The sequence below is a fragment of the Eptesicus fuscus genome, chromosome 22 (genome assembly GCF_027574615.1).
Source record: "Eptesicus fuscus isolate TK198812 chromosome 22, DD_ASM_mEF_20220401, whole genome shotgun sequence".
Lineage (NCBI taxonomy): Eukaryota > Metazoa > Chordata > Mammalia > Chiroptera > Vespertilionidae > Eptesicus > Eptesicus fuscus.
In genome coordinates this window covers 37149166-37165939 of record NC_072494.1, presented here as the reverse complement: position 1 = coordinate 37165939, position 16774 = coordinate 37149166, and the positions used below count along the sequence as shown (strand labels likewise).

Here is a 16774-nt window from a genome sequence, read left to right as displayed (position 1 = left end):
TGCCTTCCATAGAAGCATATGAATATGAGGGAGTGTGTGTGCTGAAAGTAGGTGTGGGAACAGCTCAGTCAATGAAGACGTGGTGTGTGAACCAGTTATGGTGCATGTTTGTACTTGAAAGCCATAAGGTTCTAGGCAAAATCTATGGGTGGCACTGTTGTACAGTGCTGGTAGGTGTGTGGCTGCGGGGGGGTGATTAACAGTTTATAGGCTGTGCATAAGTGTGCGCGACATCTGACTGTGTACAGATTAAAATGGAAACGTGTGCTGGAGTTTGATACAGGTGCGGAAAAGTACAGGAAGCCTTGGAGTCCGTCTGACTTGGCCTTGCATTTTGGTTCATCCAGATGTGTAACCTTGGGCCAGTCACTGACCCCTCAATTTTCTTACCTCTGAAATAAGGGTAATAATAAGTACCTTTTAAGATTGCCATGAGTATTAGAAAGGAAAACCTACATGCAAAGCTTTTGGTGCCACAGACTACACATAGCAGGTCTCAAAAATAGGCAGCTGGTATCATGCACTATGGAGGTGCCTCTCGGCGGTACAGAGGCAAGAGGGAGCAACATGTGACCCAGGACTGTGTGTGTGAAATCTGGGTGAGGACTGTGTACGAGGCGTGTGCATTCGTGTGAGTGTGTGCGCGCGCATCCCAAGCAATTCCTTTTCCTTCTCCATTGAGCCCCCTATTCAGACTGGGGCAGAGGGTGAGAGGAGATGGTACAAGTTTACACAAACACCTCGGGTTTCTGGTTCCTGTGTCTCAGTGAGTAAGAGGTTGAGGGGCCCCTAGGAGCTGCAGGAAGCCAACCGCCTGCAGAAGCTTCCTTTTTTCCCTCCACCCAGCAACGGTTTGAACACTGCTACCCACATCCACGCCCCACCTCCACCCCACCTACTTTCCTTTCCACAAGCGAGAGAGCCCGGGCGGGGAGAACACCCCCCGGGAGGAAGGATTCCTCCCCTTCCTTTCCCCCAGTCCCCCTTAAGACGGACCAGGAAGCAGCGCGGCTCACGGCCGGGCCACCTTAACGGCGGAGCGCGGCTGGCCCCGCGCCAAGCCCCGCCTCCCTCGCGGCTCGCGCTCCGCCCCTTCTCCTCCCGCGCCGCTGGGGAGAGCGGGCGGACTGGAGTCGGTCCGAGTTGGCCGAAGCTGTTGCCATGACAAGCATTTTCTTCAGAAAGCTCTGCTGTTGAGACCATCCAAGCTGGGGATCGAAGGGGAAGGCACGAACTTCCTGGGGAACCATCCTTCCGAGGAAAGCAGGACCGGAGGCACCCGCCCAGCTCCCCCGCAGCATTTGCTTCCAGGAACCTGAGGTCCTTCCCCGCGGGAGGGCCGGCGGCGGAGACCGGCCCGCTCCCTGGCCGCGGCCAAAAGAAGGCGAGAGCGCCAGCCGGCATCTCTAGCGTGGCTGCTCGTTGGGGAGACCAGGGGTCACCCCCTCCCTGCCCTGTCCATGGAAACCCGGAGGGAGAGCCCTGCTTGCAGAAGCCTGGATCTTTGCTAGAAAGAAAGAGAGGTAGGCTTGCAGAGAATGAATTGACTCGCGATGTGCAAACTTTGTTTCTTTCCTCTCACTGGCTTCTAAAACTCCCTGAATTCCCTGTTCCTGGCGTATTTCTTGTTACTGGGTTTGGTGTGTGTGTGTGTGTGTGTGTGTGTGTGTGTGTGTGTGTGTACAGATTTGTCAAATACTGTATTTCCTTCCTAGACTCAGTTCTGAGAAATCGTCTAATCAAACAAGTGACTTATTTTTAATTTTCCTAGTTTTTGTCATCCCTGGGCCGTGGGGGTAGGGAAATGGAGGGATTGTCTTTTTCACACCCAAATGGAGCTTTTGGAAAAAACAGTTCATTGCCCCCATCTGCTCCTGCCCTCCCCCTCCCCCTCCCCCTCCCCCTCGGCTTGGGAATGAGCCGCTGAATGGAAAACTTGCAAAAATATTTTCCGCGTCTGTTCCCTTTCTCGAAAGCCCCAAAGAGAGATGGAAAAAAGAAAAAAAGAAAAAAAAAAAAAAAGAACGGAGTAAGAAATCTGCAACAAGAAGGAGGGGCTGCTGTGGGGATGGGAGATGGGCTCACGGGAGATGGGGGGCGGTAGCTGGGAGAAGCTGGGTGAGGAAGGGGTGCACACATTAAATGTCTGGCTTTGGGGTGAAACCCCGGCAGTTTCTCCCTGCCACTTGCAAAACATCCTCAGACTTTCACGTCTATAATTAGCCGTGGAAAAGCTGAGCGTTCCCTGCCCGCTGTTGTTTGACTGTGTGCGGAGAGTCAGGAACCAACTGTGCGAGTGTCTCCGAGGGCAACGCCCCGTGCAGCCCGGGTCCCCGAGGGAAGAAAGGGGAGGAGGGGACGTTGGAAAGTTTGCAATTTCCAGGCTGGTGAAGGGGGGCTGGTGGGTGCTCCGCGGTGGGGGGTCTGGTCGCAGGCGCCTTTGGGAGGAGTGTCCCTGAGTGACTTGGGGCTGAAGAGGGAGAAATTAAGGCTGGATTGTCCCCCCTCCCGCCCTCCCTTCCACACACGCTCGCTCACATTCTTGGCTGGCTCTTGGGGTGGAGGAGGCTGACTGGCATCCTCCCCGGAGTGAGTCCGGCCTCACACGCCTCCATCTCTTTGGAGGACCCAGCGCTCTCCTCGGCTGGGTGTGGAGGGCGCGGGAGGGGCCGGCCACCTCCTGGGAGCGAGTGGGCACGCTGCTGGCCGGAGGCAGCTCCCTCCCGGGCATTCCTGCTGGACTTACAATAACTTGCAGACGCGACGTCGGCGCCGGTTGGCCTGTTTTGGGGGTGGGGGGGGGGATGTCAGATGAAGAAATTCACTGGCCCTCAACTGACGCCTGTTTGGGGGGGGGGGGAGGGGAAGCGAAATCCATTCTGCTGCGCCACCTCCTCCTCTGGGTGGAGATCCTCTGCTGTTTTCTTATTTATTTTTTATTTTATCCACCGCTCCTAGGGTCCTCCCTGCCCTCCTTGAGCCCCTCCCAAAGCTGCCCCTCCAGCCCCCCTGAGCTCCGAGCCCTCTTTGCCTGGAAGAAGGGAAGAGACGGGGGTCTTCCTTGGCCGGGACTGGCCCTGGGGAGGGGCCGTGGAGAGGGGCCTGGGGGTCAGCAGGGACTAGGTGGGGAAGGTCTGGGAGGAGGAGGAGGAGGAGGCAGGAAGAGGCGGTGGCTCCCTCGTTGGCTGGACGTGAAGCCCACACACGTGTGGGGGGTCAGGCCGGGGGAGAGGAAGCAGCTGCCCCCCGCCCCAGCTAGTTTGGTTGGAGGAGTGTTAGTTAAAACGAGCTTAGGAACTGGAGAGAAGGGACTGGGAGGAGAGCTTACATGGGGGCCAGGAAACAATAGGAGCCAGTTTTCATTTTGAGGTGTTGGATGGTTGACCTGACGGCCCCCCCAAAGCTGAACAGCTGTTCCCTCATCCAGAGGGAAGGAGGGCTTCCCCGTTGGGCAGGGGATCCAAGATAGGATCCAAGCCCTTGTGCTGCAGGAAGAGGGTGGGGGTCCATTTCTTTGCTCCTGCACGGGAGCCCTATCCTCTCTGCCACCATCTTGCCAAGGTACACCCCCTAAATCATGACGCTCCCCACCCCCCACGCCCTTCCCTCTTGGGCATAATCCCACCATTCCCGCAGCCCACCTTCCTGTTTTCAGTCCTCTGACGAGGGGTAGATCCTGGTTGGTTTGGGGAGGGGTCTCTATTGAGCGTGCTCTGAGGCCCCTGCTCCCCCGCAGCCTTGAGCAGTGGGTCCGGGGCTGCGGGGCTGGATCCTGTTCGCTGCGAACCTGCTGCCCCTCCCTGGCGGCTCTGCGCCCGCCTGCACCGCTGCCGGCTCCCGCGCGCCTCGGCTCCGCCCCCGGCTCTGCCTAGATCCGAGTTCTCGGTGCCGAAGGTGCTCCGAGCCGCCGAGGAGGGAGCCTCAGTCCTTTCCCCTTACAGTGTCCACCCCCGTGTCCCAGGCTAAATTCAAGGTCAAGTCGATGGAGCACAGCTCCCGTAGCCTCAGGGACTCCCCGCACCTAGCACAGTGCCCAAGCGTAAAAAGCGCAAAAAGCGCTTGGTCAATGTTTGTTGGAAGAAGCAAGTAGCATTTTGGGGGGAGCCTGGGAATCAACCTCACCCAGGCAGATGCTTCCACAGTAATAGTGGGAGGAAGTGGCTGAGTCAGATTAGTCAGATTTCTATGGTCTTTGGTGTCAAAAGAAAGTCAAAATGGGAGGGCCAAAGTAGAGCAGTTAAGAGTTTTCCCTTAGCCCTGGCTGGTTTGGCTCAGTGGATAGAGCGTTGGCCTGCAGACTGCAGGGTTCCAGGTTCAATTCCAGTCAAGGGCACATGCCTGGGTTGTGGGCTTGATCCCCAGTAGGGGGCATGCAGGAGGCAACCGATCAATGATTCTCTCTCATCATTGATGTTTCTATCTCTTGATTTCCTTTCTGAAATCAATAAAAATATATTTAAAAAAAAAAATTTTTTTTTTAAAAAGAGTTTTCTCTTGGTGTGAGTGCTGGAAGAAGTAAGGTGGTGTGGCGGTGGGGTGGGGAGGTGAAGTTCCTAAGCAAGGGTATGGGGAGCCTTAGTGTTCCCCACTCTCACACACTGGAGGGTCTTGAGAGGAAAGGGCCTGGGCTGACCCAGCACTGAGCCAGCTGCCACCTGTCAGCGATTCAAGCATTCCACAGCAAACTGCCTCCTACTCAAGAATTTAGCTTCTCTCAGTAACCTCCATGGGCCCTTTTCTCGCGTATTCTAGGCTCCTGTCCTTGCCCAGCACCCAAGGACATGGATAAGCCCTGTCCAGGGCATTCCAGATCCGCCAAGCTTTGCAGGAAGGAAAGGAAGGTGCTCATTCTTGGTCCCCAAGCGTGTTTGGCTTAGGGTGACCCAGGTGTTTGATTTGACCTTGAAGAGGAATGCCCTACCCTGGGCCTCACTGGCTTCCCTGGGGGAATTCTTCCTACCCTCTGACCTCTTCCCCTGAGCCTACCCCTTAGCCAGGGCTCCCTTCAGTTCCCTGCTCCTCAGATATGCATTGATTCCTGTCCTCCCCAATTGCTATTTGGTGGTAGGGGTGAGAAGGGGGGGAGGGGGGAGAAAGGCAAGGCTTCTGGGTCACAAGGAAGCAGAACTCCTGGGCCCCCTCAAACTGGGAGGGCATCCTTTCCCCCACTCATTTCCCCTTTCTGTAGAGTGGCCATAGCAATAAAGCAGGTGCTGGGGCTGGAGTCCCAGGGGCTTGTGTGGAATGTTTTGGGCTCAGCTTCCTGTCCCAGCATCTCTCTGTCTGATTTTTCCTTTGTATGAGCCATTCTTGTTCCACTGACTTATCTCCTCTGCACGTGTTAAAACAGAGGTAACAGGGACTTTAGACTTCTGCCTCCACCCTGCCCCAGTCCTCTGTGATCGGCCCACGTGAAGGTGGATTGAGGAGGGAAACCAGGCAGGATCTAGTTAGAAACCAGAGCCCAGTCCGGGGAGGAGCTGTCGAAGGCCATTTGTGTTGGGGGATAGTGGAGGGGCCAAAGGCAAGAACAGGGAGGTAAGAACATAGACGTCATGGGGCGCAGGTCCCCTGCTCTCTTGCCTCTCCTCACCCCTCAGCCTCATCCCTTCTTTCTGCTCTGCTTTTCCAAACGAAGTACAGAAATTCATAAGGATGAACTGGGATGGAATCAGAGACCTTTGCTCTTGCCTTCTGCAGGGCAGAGGGAGCTTGGGGTAGTGTGTTATTGGTGGGAAGGTTAAAGACTCTCAGGTTGGCTCAGAGAAACTCTCAGCTCAGAACACCTCCTAGATTTTAAATCAATGCCAGGTGTACAAACCAGTAAAACTCCTGTGGAGGAGAAATTAGCAATATCTAACAAAACAACATAAGCATTTACCCAGCAGTCCAACTTCTAGGAATTTATCCAGAAAAATGCACATTCACAGTTATAAAGTACATAGCACACGGTGGTCTTCTGAGGCATATTTGTAATAGGATAGGAAATCATTGGACACTACCCAATGCCCGTCTTTAATGGACTGGTTGAGGGAACAACAGGACATCCATGTAGTAGAGAACTATGAAGCCAAAAACAAGGAATAGGAAGGAGCCCTATGAACTTACATATCATTTCTAGGATGAGTTATTAAATGAAAAAAGCAAGATGCAAAAGAATGCATGTAGTATGACACCTTTGGGTTGAGAAAGCGGCGGAAATACTTTTTTGCAGACATACATGCACACTCACGCACACACACTCATGCACACACACACCCACACACACATACACACACACACAGGAAAAACAAACCAGAAATTAATTAAAATGGTTACCTATATGGAGTGAGTGGGAACAAGGTAAAGGAGAGAGGAATGGAAGTAAAGGTTTACTGATTACACCTTTTTAGGCAGTTTTTATTTTTTAAATATATATATATTTATATATTTCAGAGAGGAAAGGAGAGGGAGAGAGAGATAGAAACATCAGTGATGAGAGAGAATCATTGATCAGCTGCCTTGAAACCTGGGCATGTACCTTGACTGGGAATCAAACCATGACCTCCTGGTTCATAGGTCGACACTCAATCACTGAGCCACACCGGCCGGGCCAGGCAATTTTGATTTTTGAACCAGGTAAATATTTTACATATTCACAAATTAAATTAGATCCAAAGAAAGAAAAAAAAACAAACCCTAAAGCTGACCACACAGAGGCAATGAACTTAACTGTATATCAACTTGATTACAAGAAAAGAAGTAATGCAAGTAATTTTTTAGTTTAATTTTTTTAGTCCTGACTCTATATCCTTAATAGAATATGTATTCCAAGGATAGAAAGAACTGGGGGAAAAAAAATCTTAACCTTTTGCACTCGGATGTTGAGTGTGACTCGACATGGTTAGCATTAAATCCCGAGTAGAATAAAGGAATCGAGAAAAAAGCAAGCGAGTGCAAAGGGTTAAACTTTACTTTGTAGGTATGTTATTGGCCATGTCATTGATGTCATAAATTGGAAACTTTTTTGTTTATTGTAGGGATAGATCAAGTGAGTAACTACTGATATTACTGAAAAGTAGGGTTTCACTATGGAAGAAGAGAGACAAAAATATGGACTGGGGAAAATGGGGAAGAGCCCTGTGTTTCTCTGTGTCTCCCCTCGGTCTGTCCACTGGGAGAGTGTGGAAGGAAGGCGCACAGTAGCACTGAACACACCTCATGCCCAGTTTTCATTCCTAAGCACCACTGCCCAGTGACAGAAAGTAGTGCTCCTGGAGAAATGGCTGACTTCAGGTCTGGGACTGGGAAACTACAAGTGAGTCGTGTTATGCAGAGAGCTAGAGCATGCTCATGACAAACGGACATGGGAGCTGGCTTCAAGGGGCTCCCACGGCGCCAATTTGGGACGTATTGAGCATCAAAAAGAATAGCATTAATAGACTGCAAGACACAGACTAAAAGATTCCATGTGTCTGTTCTGTCAGTTAAAGTGGAGCAGGGAGGGAAAACTCTTCACAAATAAATGCCAGCTGATGAAATGTAGAAGTAATGGCAGAATTTGAAATGTAACCAGTTTGCAGCCCCCAATATAATAGCTGACTCAGGCTAGGCTTACTCATGGATGCTAAGCCCATTGAGAACAAGGTTGGTCTCAGTGTATCACCTCGTGGATTACTTCTTACAAAGGAAAAACCCATCTTTACCGAGAGTCAGCGCTATCCACCTTAACCAAGTAACCAGACAGTGTTAGTGGGATCACCTGGCATTAATTCCTCTTGATATGCTAGAAGAATTCCAACCACATCACCCATGTTCATGTCAAAAATGTTTGTCCTGAATCTAATTATGAGGAGACAAAAGAAAAATCTAGATTGTGAGCCATTTTACATGACAACTGACCAAGATTTCAGGGAAGTAGATGTCATAAAAACACATTAAAATTGTGTTATGGAGAGAGGGTGAGGAGACAGAAACTGGTCTAGATTTAAAGAAGCTAAAGAGACGTTATAGCCAAATACATTGCATAAACCTTAATTGGATTCTGGGACACACACACACACACACACACACACACACACAAAAGGCCGTAAAAGACACCCTGGACACCTGGGAAATTTTTCATATAGATATTAGGTAGCATGTAATTATTGTTAAATTTTTAAGATGTGATCATGGTAATGATGGTGGTTTTGTGGGAGACTGTCCTTAGAGAATATGCAAAAGTATCAGGGGCAAAGTATCTGCAAGTGATTTTTCGAAAACAGTGTGTGTGTGTGTGTGTGTGTGTGTGTGTGTGTGTGTACATGAAGAGAAAGCATACAAAATGTTAACAATTGGTGGGTCGAAGTGAAGGGTCTGAGTTGTTTATTGTACTATGTTTCCAATGTTTCAGGTTTGAAATTTTCCCTAACACTAAGTTGGGGAGAGAAGTCAATGTCAAGAAGGACTCCTCCTACATTCCTAGACTCCTCTCACTCATCCCCCAAACTCCTGGCCAGCTAAGCTCCCTCAGCCCCACCTGGCACACACAAGGGATGTCCTGACAATGTGATTTCCCTCTGGGAGTCTTCCCTCTCACCCTCACTGCTGCCAACACCAGGCTTTTCCTCCCAGATGGGAAGCAGCTGGGCACAATGGGTGGGCCAGCTGGGCCCCTGGGCACCAAGTGGGAGCAGGCATTCTCCCCCCGCCCCACCCCCACCTCCTCCCATCCCATGGGCCAGCTGAGGAAGCCTAGGCACAGAGAGGGCTTCCAGAATCACTCGCCTTGCCTTTTGAGGAGGGGTCTCCCAAGGAATCCATCAGAGACATCCTTTCTGAATTCGATAATTGAGAGATTTGGAGAGAACCCAGCTGTGCCTGCCCTGATATTTCCAGCCTGGGTTAAGCAAGACCTAAAGACTTGCACTGTCTGTGACCCAAATCACCATGCTGCCCCCACCCCCTCAGCCCAGCTCTGGAGAGAGCTCAGGTTTCCAGGACTGCTCATCTCTCTCTTTCTCCTCTCCCTGGAAACCCTGGGGCCAGGCCTGGCGTGACTCAGGCTCTTTTCATGTAGGAGAGGGCTATTATTGATCCTTTCGTCAATCCCCCTTCTGTCTTGCCTAGGGAGCCTGAAAAAGTGGGAGCCAGGAAGTTGGAAGGGGGCAGACAGGGAGGAGTTTGTTCCCCGGTGCTGCCAGGACTGCCAGAAGAGCACGGGACTGGGAGTCCGGAAACTGGTGATCTGGGCTGCGGTGTGACCCAGACCCGGGCAGCTGATGAAGCGGAGCTTGGACAACAGGCATTTCTGATTCAAGGCTCCGCTTTTCTGCAAAGAGGCCGTGCTCTCGGTGCCTAAGCCACACCCTGTTGTCATAGAGTCCAGCACCATCTAACAGCCTGTAGTTAAGTTCCATCTTTCCGCTGGGGATGACCAACGGAGAGCTGAGAGGTTCTGCCTGTGGGCAGCCACCCTGGAGGTTTAAGGGCAGGGCGTGTACTAATACTCCCCATCTCACCTGCCCGGAAGTTCAGCTGAGAAGTGCCTACTCGGTAGCTTCCGTGGCCACAACTCCACGGTGTCCTAAGCCAGAAACACAAAGATTGGCTGGAGATCCCGAGATCCCAGCCTTCAGCGTGCTCCCTGTCTCCTAGGGATCATGATTCCCAAATAGCCACTAGGTCCAGCCAGGTGAAATTGCCAACATGCAACCACTTTTGACCCACAAAAGACAGCTGAATATGCTTCGATCTGATATTGATATGATTAGACACTGGGAACCAGGGACCAGGCATTGCTATGGGATGCCGAGAGAAGGTTTTCATCTGAAATGTGGGTTGGGTTTGGAAAAGAAAAAAAAAAAATGGGTAAAGTCTCCAGCTGCTAGGCCAGTCTGCCTTCCCTCTCTTGGCCCTGGAAGTAGACACATTGGCGGAGCCCTTGTCCAGACTCTGGTTGAGAGCCCAGCATTAGCCTTTCTGGTCACTGGCCAGAGCTGCTGCCCGTGGGTAGAGAGGAGAGTGCTGTCCATTCGGAGTCCACTATTCGAGTGCCCTCAATGCCCTGCTTCGTATTTTAGGAGCTGAGGATGGAGGAACCTAAGAAAGGAGGCAGTAGAAAATATTCATCCTACTCTTCCCCCTGTCTCGTGGCAGACTAGAGCAGGGACACACCCTTCAGGCCTCATCTGGCACAGGGACACATGATGCTGGGAGCCAAGGGGTGTTGTGGGAATGGGGAGACCAGAATTTGGCAGGGCTCACCTGGAAGTCATCCTTGGAGCAGGTGCTTGCCAAAGAGGATATGAATGAGGAGAGAGGACAGATTTGATGGAGAAGAGGATGGGGGAGGGGAGGGGGGTTGGGAGCAAGGGCTGTGCTGCTGCATCTGGTCGAGGACACTCAGCATCATGGAGAGTCGGATGCTCTGGCAGGTGAGGGAGGCTGTCTCCCTCCCACCCGCACCCCCCACTGGACCACCCCGTCTTTGAGCCAGCACCGGTGTCCAGGGCAGGATGGCGTCTGGCCTCAGCGGCCTGCTTTCTGTCTGCTCTCCTGGTGCTCATGGACCCTTAGGGTGATATCTGGATGTTTCCTCCCCGCCGTGTGTAATACAGCCTCCGTTGTGGGAGGCATCGTAGGACATTCTGTTAGGATGCTGGAACAGGTGCAGCTGCATCCAGACCTTGGTACAGAGGATGTCAGACACCAGACTTTGGGCTGGGTGCAGGGATTGGGGCGGCGGGGCGTGTTTAGAGCATTTGAGATGGATAGAGTTGAAGAAATGGTCCAATTTCCCTCTTTTGTAAGTGAGAAAACTGAAACCTAGAGAGCTGCCCAAGGCCACCAGACTGGGTTGAGCCTGAGCCAGAGCTGGAGTGGGCCTGTGAGTGGGCCCCCGCCCCCATCAGTGTATCACTGTGTGACCTAGATAAACGACAAACCTCCTCGGTCCCCAATTTCTCTACCCATGTCAGAGGGAGAGCCATTCCAGCCCCTGCAAGGATGCTGCGTGGCGTGAGGTCATGTGCCAGAAGCACTTGGGTAGAAAGATGCTAGAAACCATAAGTTCTGTGCCGGGGTTGTTGCTGCTATTATTAACAATTAAGGTCATTAGCACGCGAGAAGATGCAGAGGAGAAACTCTCCCGGCACCACCCTCATCCCAGTGCGGCTCCCAAGGGAGCTGCGTTTCTCCTCCTGACCCTTCCGCAGCCCCGCTCAGGCAGGGAGCCCTGAGCCGGAGAAGCAGAGTCGTGAGAGGGTGCAGAGGTCGTGGGGAGGCCGGGCAGGGCCTTCCTCCTGCCTGGGCACCCTTGCCCCTGCGCTTTCCCAGGTGTGGCTTCTCTGAAAGGTCAGAGGAAGTATGGAGGGGAAGCACTCTGACCAATTTCTTCCTCGGCAGCTGACTAAGCCCGGGTGGCTGTGGAGCCCTGATTTGGGGGCTGAGAGTCAGCAGAGCGAGGTTGCTATCATGTGACAACACAGGCTGATTGTAGTGCCAGAGCCAACCTGTCACTCATTCGCTGGCTCATTTGTTTATTCAACAAACATGGACGTGGATTCAAACTGCATGGCAGGCGCTGTGCTAGGCTTTGGGGAGACGTGGTGTCCAGGAGGCAGGGAGTGGCTAAGAATGCCTACTTTCGGCCGCAGGATGAGTGTCCTGAGCCTGGGGCGTGCAGCAGGCCCCGACGGGAGCAGTGTTCTAAGGAACTTGCACTTGTGTCCCTAGAGAACACTTGAACCCTGACTTCAGGAATAGAAGGCCTTGACTCCATACTCAGTTGAACTGGAGGGGCCTTGGAGACCACTGCAGGGTAACCCTTAGGTTGTGGCCTGGTGGTGAAGGAAGGACTTGCCCTTGCCCTTTGCCAGAGCCAGGCTTCTCCCGGGCCAGGGCCTGGCGCTGGTGCTGAAGCCGGGTGTTCAGCTAGTCCGGTATATCTTTCCCTGGGGTGGCACCCCAGTGTTACCTGATTTTGACCCCCCTGCTTCTATTTTGGGGCCTCTGAGTCTGCTGGGATGCCCAGAAGGGATCTGAATGGAACCTTGGAATGAAACCCTCAGTTTCTCTTTTAATCCTTACTTCTTATGTTGGCCCCTTGCCCTCCTTTCCAGAGGCGGTGTAGTATTACAGGATAAAAGAGTGGACTTCGATTTGGTTGGTACATATTATTCACACTTTTATTGAGCCTCAGTTTCCCCATCTATAAAATGTGTATAATAATCACCTTCCATTCTGTACCCTATAGAGTGTCCTGATAGACCATGAGACCTGGGGGGCGGAGCGCTGCATGAATGCTGACATACTAGGTCTGTGTGCTAGCACGTCATTTCCGGCCCTTCTCTTCACTGCCCAGCCCCAGGCCTCCCTCTCCACTCCAGAGCCTGCTCTTACCGTGTCTTCCCTCCTCACCTAGATCAAGACCTGCAACAATACTTGTTGCATCTTAAATAATAATAACCACAGTGTGATTGTCTGAGCTAACGAACATTCATTAATTATGTGCTAGGTATTAGATTTGGATTTCTCATTTAATATTCTTAGGAAATAATGAAGTCAACGCTAGTGTTGTCTTCATTTTACAGGTTAGTAAAGATGTTCATAAAGCATCAGGCTGAGGTCCTGCCCTGCTCCAGCCCACATATGGATTTCCTCTTTCCATTGCTAAGTGACTGACTGCTTGCCAAGAGAAGGGAGAGATTCAACAGCATTTATTGCGTGTCAACTAAATGCCAGCTGCTTTCAAATTATGTCACAACAACCACCTTCTGAGTCAGGTACAGGATTTGTCTTGGAGATTAGCTGGTTGTAAGAACAGAAACCCACTCAAAGAAGTGAAAGTAAAAGGGGCTTGACTGGGAGGTCACAGAGACCCATCACAGACGTGTGGGAAGCACAGTCCCTGTGTGGGCTGTGCCATCTGCAGAGCCACAAAGACTCCCCCCTTCGCTGCCCCCTCATCCACGTGTGAGCACCCATTGTGGTTAACCAAGCCGCAGGTTCAGTGGCCAAGTTCATATGACCTTCCCACTTACCTCTCCAGGGTAAGTTAACTCAGTCTGTCAGTCCAAAAGCTAGGAGATGCTGGTTCCAGCCAGGTCCACTGTGCACCCCTGCTGCCTATGGCCTGCTGTGGGGAGTAGGCCTATCCCTTCATCAGGGCCTGTGGTGGGAGCAGGTGTTTCTAGGGGGGAAATTCCTTGACCTTAGGTGGATTCAAATCCAAGTATGCTCTTCACCTCACCTGACTCTCTCTAAGATATCATGGAGATGGTGCCCTGGTTGCAGAAATAAGAGGCCATGTGATTTGTCCTGGAATATGTGGGTTTAGGTGGGCTTGGCAAATAGGTTACCATTTTGAACCCTGCTCTATGCCAGGCATTTTATATGCATTATCTGTAATCATTATAACATCCCTACAATACGTTATTGTCTGTGTTTTACAGATAAGAAAGCTAACATTCGGTGAGTTAAGTAGCTTGCCCAGAGGTCATCTGACTGGTTAGGGTTGGTTATTTGACCCAGGCCTTCTCTGACACTAAGATCCATGCTTTTTCTTTAAAAAAAAAAAAAAAGAAAGAAAGAAAAGAAAAGAAAAGAGACTATTTCACTTTGATCCTGTTGGAACATACGTTCCATGAGGGCAAGGATCTTATTCTTTTTGTTCACTGCTCTGCCCCGGGCACCTGTAACAGTCCCTGACACATAGTAAATGGTCAATGAGAACATTTCTGAGTGGGTTTTGCTTTGGTATCATCTGTACGCCTGGGCTTCCCACGGTCAGAGAAGAAAAAGTAATAGTCTAGGCCTTGGAAAAGGGGCCACTGAAATATGGAGGGGTGTGTCTGTGGGTGTGCCTCTGATCCCACTCAACTCCCACAGTCAGCTCTGATGGGTGCATTAGACACAGTCCCTCAATGTGGGGGAGTCAAGGAAAGTACGGCCCTAGAACCCTGTACATAGACACTCAGCCGGTGAGGGGAGCAGGAGAAAGGAGAGATCCCTAACACTGGGTCACCCACTTACTGAGACGAGGAAACAGGATGCTAAGGTCCTCTGTCACTGGAACAAACCACCAATTTCCACCGGATTGTCAGCCCCAGGGGTGAGAGTTCACCAAATGCTGAATCTCTCCCAGTGCCTTTCTCTATCGCAATTCCCTGTGTCACCCAGTCAGCCTTCCCAATCCCAGCCGCATGGTTTTCTATCACAGCACAGATTTGGGAGAGTCAGTGGAACTGAGTTCCAGTCTGCCTGGCCAGCTCTACGACCCTGGACAACTTACTTAACCTCAAAGACTCCATGTTCTCTGGGAAATGAGGATAATACATGAATATCAAGGGTGATACATGTTCCAAGGGGCCTGGCCCCTAGTAAGTGTTCGTTGAATTTTTATTTTTCCTCTTCCATCCTTCCATTTCTCTTTTCCTTCTCCATGGATGTTGGCACAAACCTGCCCACCTACTCTCTACTAACCTTTGGCTTGACACCTTTATCAGAGGGTTATAGTCTCTTATCCCCCAGTGACAGAAAGGCCCAGAAGCCCCAGCCTGCTGCAGAGGGCCTGCCGAGGCCCTGGGACTCCATCATCTCCACATGACAGGCTGTCCTCAGTGCCAGCGCTGGGATTGTGCTTGATGCTTGCGCAACGAGAGTCCCAGCAAGATAAGGCAGAGTGGCAGGTGCGGGGCTGCACCCACCTCGCCTTGTTTGTTCCTGCCCTGCATTCCTCCCCCAGGAGCAGATGCTGTAAGAGCCACTGCTGGGAAGGGACGTTTCCTGTTGATGGAGAAAACCGGACTGGGTGACTGAGCTCCACTTGATTATGGAAACTGGGGCCCAAGGATGTGATCACTATTTTGTCCCCAAGAGAAGCCACCAGCTGCCATCGGAATTGAGCAGGCCACTGGACACACAGCCAGGGGAGTCCCAGCCTGGGACTTCCTCTCTCCCCAGCGCACACCCACACAGAAATTGTAGGGACAGCTTGGCCAAGGCAATGCACGAACCGGAACTTGCCTTCCCTGGAAGGGGCTTGGCATTGAGTGGCTGGGTTGGGTCCCTGTTCTTGCTCCTGCTTCCGATCCATCACCTAAGTGCTCCAGGCTCTCTTGGGGTGGGGGAAATTCTCCAGCCCCCTGGCAGTTTCTCGGGGATGGGAGATGCTTTCAGAGGAAGCGAGGGCGTGGCGATGAGCTGGGAGCTCCTGTGAGCAGGCCTTGAGGCAGCAGGGTTAATGAAGATGTGTCAACTGGTGAGTTCTGGCTGTGGCATCAGCCCAGCCCACTCACAGCCTGTGAGCTCCTTGAAAGGAGAAGTGGTGCCTTCGTCATCTCTGCATGACCAGGGTTTAGCACAGTCCTGGGTTCTTAGAGTGATCATCCATAAGCGATGGATGGATGGATGGATGGATGGATGGATGGATGGATGGATGGATGGATGGATGGATAACAATAAGCAGATAGACATTTTTCTTTAACTAGAGTGCAGAGCACCGCAAAGTTTACCCTTTTCTTTCCCAGGGTCACCATCCCTGTTCAGCACTCCATCACCTCATGCCTGAGTAAGTGCAAAGGCATGCTAGTGACAGGCAGGTGGCCTGGAGGAATGAGCTCTAGCTTGGCAGGTGAGGGGCCTGGGATTTGAACCATTTATCACTTTTGAGAAATCACTGAACCTTTCTGGGCTTCAATTTGTTCATGTTTAAAGTGAATACGTTGGCCTAAATGTACTTCAAGGACATTTCAACTCTCAAATTCTCTGCCTCCTCCTAGCCAAACAGCCCTGCAGATTAATTATAGCTGGTATAAAATTTCACGTAGAAATCCAAATTTCTTCTTTTCACAAACCAGAAGCTCTGACAGAACCAGCCTGCCTTTCCCCGGGCAGTGGTCAGCAGGGACTGTCCCTGCCGCTCCCTCAGCCCAGCCTGTGCCTTCTGGCTCGCCGCAGCCTCCTCCTCTCCCTGACGCACAGCCTGCTTTGCTTGTATTTGTGCCTGTCTGGTCCCAGTAGGCATTTGAATTTGCAAACTCAAAATGGAAAAAAATAAACCTCCTAAGAGTGAAGGCAAGGGCACTTGGGCGGCAGACACTGTGGGGATCTTCCTGGGACGCTGGTGACTGGGTTGTGTAAAGACACAGTGGTCAGTGCCCGGGAGACTTTGCTTAGGGACTTGAGCCCTTGACTGACGGCTGTCCCCCCTTCACCCACCTCCCCCTCCTTGGGTCCCCCTGGGAGCTTGGGAGGCTCCCTGGGGCCGCCTCTGTGTAACTCTGCGTGGGCACTGCTTGGAGGTGGGGAGAGGGCTGGGGCTCCATGGTGGAACTTTGGCAATGGTGCCAATTCCCCTTTCACTTCTTTCTTTTGTCCAGCCTCATCTCATGGCACCTGTTGCTGTAAACAGCTGCACTTCAGAGCTCCCGGGGCAGGCCATCCCAGTGTCCCTTGTCTCCCCGGAGCTCACCCGTGCCCAGTTTAAGTCAGAGCTGTTTCCCACTCAGCTCCCTGGTTCATCCTCTCTGAGCCCTGGCAGTTCTGCCGTCTCCTACCCTACCCAGATAGAGCATCCCCTGCCTACCCCTCTGTCTTTTCATACCTTCTGGGTTGCATACTTTTTTTTTTTTTTTTTTTTGAGGGTTGGAGGTACTGGTTCTTTATTTTAAAAGGACACTTGTGAATTTTCAGTATCAAAACAGTTGCACTATTGGTCTCTCTTTCTCCCAAATGGCCCCCAAAGAGACCATTGACAGGCCTCACAGAAACCTCACCGAAAAGGGGGGGTCTTGGGTAGGGAAGGGAACCT

At 51.8% G+C, this 16774-nt stretch overlaps 1 protein-coding gene across 3 annotated transcripts in view; it reads left to right on the top strand.

Annotated features, from left to right (window-relative positions):
• Window positions 1-1113: 1113 nt before the first annotated feature.
• The window catches only part of ATP2B4 (ATPase plasma membrane Ca2+ transporting 4), a 97663-nt gene continuing 82002 nt past the window's right edge, over window positions 1114-16774 (top strand). For all 3 annotated transcript variants that reach the window (XM_008154228.3, XM_008154227.3, XM_008154229.3), the window contains exon 1: window positions 1114-1523. The gene's annotated coding sequence lies outside the window, so the exon portion shown is untranslated. The remainder of the gene's footprint in view (window positions 1524-16774) is intronic.